Consider the following 6,000-nt stretch of genomic DNA (forward strand, 5'->3'; position numbering starts at 1 on the left):
CTCTGCCCATAGGCTAAACTACTCAATCACCACTGGCTAGAGGTTCTTAAGAAGAACCCCAGTAAATGACAAAAGGTGTTAGGTTGCCTGGGCCATATCACATACACACACACCTCCAAAAGGTCCCCAGAATCCTGAGAGATCAACAGAATGGTCTGTGACTAGATAAACCATCACCATCAATTCTGGTTGATAAATTTAACATGTCAGGGTTAGAGATCTTAAGAACATTAGTCAGACCCTCTTGTTAAACAGAGCAGAAACCAGCATGCTGGACCAGGGAAGCAGTCACACAATCCGGGATGCCCTGAGAGCAAGCATCTTAATGGAAACCCAGCAGCCAAGAAAAGGAGGCGAGGTCAATGGAGATGAGGAAAGACTCGAGAAGTCACATCAGAGGTTTGGTCCGACACTACCAAGGGACTGGGAACGGTGACTCTCAACTTCTTACGGGAAGGAAAATTGTCAGCTCTACTTATTTAAATACAGAATCTTGAGTTATGTCCTTACAGCGGCTCACTGAGTTCAGGGGTGAGGCCAGGGCTAGCTTCATGATAACCATGTCCCCAGTGACGACCACAGGCAGTTGGAAGATACAGAGTTACAGAGGGTGGAGTCTGCCAGGTGAGGAAACCTCCGGACATTCTGCTAATGGCAGGTGCTCAGGGAATCAACTATGGAATTGTCTTCTTTTAAAGCCCACAGCCGGAGGCTGGAGAGATGGCTCAGCGGTTAATAGTGTTGGCTGCTCTTGCAGAGGACCTGGATCCCATCTCTACCACCTAGACAGTGGCTCACGACTGCCTGTAACTCCAGTTCCAAGAGATCTGACACCTTCTTCTGACCTCTGTGGGCACCAGACGTGCATGTGGTGTGCATACACACACACACACACACACACACACACACACACACACACGAGGCAAAAACTCACTCACATGAAATTAAATAAAAGTCCACAGCTGTGGTGCTGAGACTCAAAGGCAAAACATTCCGCGCTTGTTGAAGAGGGGCAAAGGCCAGCAGCTTTCTCTCATCGGCACACCAGTGCCAAGTGCTGTGGAGTCCTGCTCCTTTCTCTGTCAGGATTGTAAGAATACAGACACCAAATGGCCACTTTTGTGGCTAAGGGCTCAACCCAAATCCAATACATTCTCAACAGAAGTCAGAAAAGTTGATTAAATATGTGTGCTGTAGACATAAATCTTTCTGACTAGTCAAATCAAGAGGTTATTAGGATTTATGAGTAAAGTGATGTCAGAGTTCACCAAACTGAAACTCTTCATTGTGCAGATGAAGCAGCCAGTGTTAATCAGGGAAGCAGAGGTACCGTCAGCCATGGGTCAGGAAGCCGGTGTTCCCAAAGGTAGCTCTACCTCTGCGCTCCCATTGGTCACATAGCCCATGGTGCTTACAACCAGGTTGCCTTCTGTCCCTATCTAGAACAGTTTTCTGCTATAATTTATATAGGAGATTTATTTAACCAAATGTTTTCAAGGGTTTTCAAATAGTGTATACAGGGCTGGAGAGATGGCTCAGCGGTTAAGAGTCCTGGCTGCCCTTCCAGAGGTCCTGAGTTCAATTCCCAGCAACCACATGGTGGCTCACAACCATCTATAATGAGATCTGGTGCCCTCTTCTGGCCTGCAAGGATACATGCAGACAGAACACTGTATACATAATAATAAATAAATCTTAAAAAAATATAGTGTATACAGGGTCTTGAAGGAATATGCATCATGAGCATTTAAAATTACCGTTAGAACCCTCAACTCTATTTGAAAGTTATTTGCTTTCTTCAATGAACATGTATGGGTGGTCTGGGAAGGTGGATCAGTGGTTAAGAGCACTGTGCAAGTCTGAGGACACGGGATCAAATGTTCAGAAACCATGTAAAAAGGTGTGGCTGCCCATGCCTGTAACCCAAGCTGTGGGCAGGCTAAACCAACCTTTAGTACATTACAGATTCGGGATAACTGAGGTCCAGCGGTAGTCTCAGCTCACAAAGCTCTCCTAAGTAAGTCTACAATCAAGATGTATAAACTGGCAATGTGACCGCTCTGTGGTGTGGTTAGGGGGAAGGTGTTTATTGTAGATATGAGAGAGAGAATAGCCAGAGGCATCTGGAAGAGTCCAGAGCAGGGAGAGAAAGCAGTAGACTGACCAGGACCAGCAGACTGGACCTGGCCACGAGGGAAGCAGGCACCAAGCAGAGAGGTAGAGAAATGGACACAGAGGGGGAGCGTGAGAAGAAGACACGGTGTGGCAGGAGGGAGAACAGCAGAATAGCAGGGTTCTAAGGAGAATGAGTAGCTGGAGGGGAGGAAGCCCAGGAATTGGAGAAGTTTAGGATGGGGGAGGAGGTGAGAAGAGCTAGGTATTTGTGACACTGAAGGATCCTAGAGACCAACATGCATTTTGGTATGCTACAGGCACCACACATAGCCAATTATTCCTTCTGCCAGTGATAAGGGAAATGGCTCCTTTTGGTAGAGGGGAGCCAGCTTCACAAGTTCCTGAGGAATGCTGACTTTTGTTTAATCACCAGAATTGGGGGAAATCGAGTTTCCTATGGACTTGACCTTGGAGAGATGGCCCAGTGGTTTCAAGTATCTGCTACTCTCACAGAAGACCCTGGTTCTGTTCCCAACACTCACACAGTAGCTTAAAACTGCCTGTAATTCCAGCTCCAGAGGATCTGACCTGGCCAGTTGTCCCCTAGTCCATCTTTCTGCTGCTTAGTAATTGTAATTTCCAAGTTCAGAGAAGCACACGGCTCTGTCTACAGACCTCAAATCCCAGCCTCCTTTGCAGTTAGGTGTGGCCATACAGTCAAGTTCTCTCCAACAAGTGATGTACACCGATTCTGGGTTATACCTTGAAAAGAAAATTAAAGGATTGGGAGTAAGGTCCCGTGTAGAGCGCTTGACTAGTAGTACATGCAAGGCCCTGGGTTTAATCCTGAGCACAGAAAAAGAAGGAAACCAAGTCATATGGCTTGCCTTTCCTTCCTCCTTTCTGAGACTAGAATGTCTAACTCAAGCAGGAGGGCAACATCCCAGAAGCTGACACAGCCGTGCAACAGAAAGAACAAGATTCACAGACCATTGTGTGATGCAGGCACCCACTGTTCCTAGGCTGCCAGTTGACTCAACTTTCCTTTTTTCCAGTGCTGGATCAAACCCAGGCCCTCCTGCGTGCCTGTGTGAAGGAAAGAAAGAGCTCTCACTTCAAAGGACTAAATGAGGCGGTTTATTCTGGAGCCAAAGGAGTGATCATAGCCTAAGAACACAGACTGGGGTTTCCCCAAACACCGTGTTCCAATGATGTAGCAATTTTGTGAACTTTTTTATTGAAACAGAACAAAGAAGCTGGACAGTGGCTCAGGCTTTTAATGCCAACACTTGGGAGCCAGAGGCAGGCAGATCTCTGAGTTCGAGGCCAGCCTGATCTACTGTGAGAGTTCCAGGACAGCCAGGGCTACACAGAGAAACCTTGTCTCAAAAAAACAAAAAACAAAGAAAGTCATTATATAACACTCTTTTCCAATACATTGATGGATACATCAGGTAAGCAATTACAGTGGGGTGGGGTAGGGGGGTGGGGGGGCACTCTGATACAGGTCTTAGATGCTGACAGCCTTTTATGATTGGTAGAAACTAGGGTCTGCCCACACATTCCCAAGGATTTACCTAGTGGTTACAAAAGACATTAGGTCATGTACAGAGGACAGCAACAGATGACTCTTGGGTGGGGGGTGAGTCAGGGATGTAAAGATGCTGGAAGATAGTTTGACTCTGGATTTGCGACATTCCAATCTATTCATATCACGGAAGGTCTGCTCTGTCCATTAGCCTCATTAGACACAGCCTCTTTCCATTCGCAGTAGGCAAGCTCTCTACAACATTCCCAGCCTTAGCTAGACTTTTAAAAATGAGAGCTAGACCATCTTGTTAAGCCATTGTTATGTGGTATCTGTTACAGTAACTAACCAAACACCCTAACTGGTAGATCCCACAGCATTTCCAGGGCAGCTATTAGCAAGGCTCCTGCTGGGTCTCCTGGGGCAGCTGTAAATTACACCCTTTCAGCAAGCTGGTTTGATAGCACATCTTATCTCCTTTTAACTTCTCAGCTTAAGGCTTACTGTGTCCTCAATCTTCATCTCCCTCCCCGCAGGCATGCCCTTCTAGGATATGGTTGTGTAAAATGCAGCGTTCCTTCAAGCTTTGCTCATGCCCATGTCCTCCAGAAACTTCAATTCTTCACTCATAGCACATATTAGGGCTCTCTCCTCATGAGTCAGTCACTATGTTAGGCATTAGGAAAACAGTGACGGAGAGACGGCCACAAGCTTAACCCTGGCAGAAGACAGAAAGGCAGGAAAGACTAAACAAAGAAACAAGATACTTTCAGGAAACCAAAAATACAAACAGACAGCCTGGAATTCATCTTTTTGTGTCCAGTAAGATCACACAGGCAAACTGAGTGTCTTTCATATTCCTGAGTATCTCAGGGTCTCACTGGCAGCCAGCTACAAAAATGACCTCCAAAACACCTTGTCTCATACATAACTGCCTCAAATGAGGGAGATAGTCATTTCCACACATAAGCCTTTGGTGAAAACCCAGCCTATGGATACTCCTGAAAGCACAGAACATGGGAAGTACAGAGATGGCTGTTTAAGACTGACCGTGGTGGCCAGCATGATTATCATAAATTCAAATAAACACAGGCGCAGTAAAACAACTACTCTGTCTTCAACCCTCATGAAGAACTCTGCGAACACTTAGCACATTCACACAGAAAACACTTTGGATTTTGTTTACTCCCCATAGTGTGTGGAGGCCTATCCTGGAAGCTAGATATGCCAGTATGGTTGTACTAAGGTTTGGTTTCAATGTGCCCCCCACACGTCAGGTCAGAAACTTAGTCCCTAAAGCTACAACGTGAGAGACAGGACTCTGGAGAAGTCGCCCGGCAATCTGGATTTGGTGCTGCGTGCTCTAACCCCAGCACTTGCAAAGCTGAGACAAGAGAATTGTGAGTTGAAGCTAACTAGAGCTACATAGTGGGTTTTAAGCTAGCCAGTCTGAATTAATAGAACCCTGTCTGAGAGAGAGAGAGAGAGAGAGAGAGAGAGAGAGAGAGAGAGAGGTTATTAGATAATGAGAAATCTTGTCTAACAACGATTAATGTCATAATAGAAACAAGCTTGTTCTTGTCAAAGGTTTGTTATGAAAGTAAATTGGGCCTGATTGCTCCCCCCTTCCTCTCTCTCTCTCTCTCTCTCTCTCTCTCTCTCTCTCTCTCTCTCTCACCCTCTCGCTCTCTCTTGTGCTCTAGCTCTCCTGTGTTCTTGCCCTACTGCCTTCTCCTATGGGATGGTGCAGCAAGAATTCTCCTTGACAGATGCCAGCTCCCTGATCTTCGATGCTCCAACCACCAGAACTGTAAGACAGAAATATCAGTTTATTATATATTGCCAGGCTGTGGTCTTCTGATACAGGCCCACAAAACAAAGCCGGATCGGTTCCACCTCACATGGTTCCAGTCAGAGGTGTGTGTGTGTGTGTGTGTGTGTGTGTGTGTGTGTGTGTGTGTGTTTCTCATTTTGCTTTCTGCCTCTACTATACCTCACTGTGTGACTTCAGGCACCTCACCTCTTGGAGACTTAGTTTTCTTATTTTCAAAATGGGTATAATAATAGTTCCCAATTTATAGGGAGGGTTGTTGCAGGGATTAAATTAGAGAATATAAATTAAACCAAACTTAGAAAGGTAACATATAGTAAGTGCTCAGTAAGAATTGGGTACTGGTAATAACCAACTATTTTATAAAATAATTACTTCCTTTTAAAAATAACATAATATTTATACAGTAGTATTTAATGGTATAATATTTAACCCATTCAACAATATTGCTCTGATTCCCATTTTTAAAACATAGATGAAGTTCCGTTTTAACTGCTGTGTCCATTATTGGAATTTGTGTCATATT

The sequence above is a fragment of the Peromyscus leucopus genome, chromosome 4 (genome assembly GCF_004664715.2).
Source record: "Peromyscus leucopus breed LL Stock chromosome 4, UCI_PerLeu_2.1, whole genome shotgun sequence".
NCBI lineage: Eukaryota > Metazoa > Chordata > Mammalia > Rodentia > Cricetidae > Peromyscus > Peromyscus leucopus.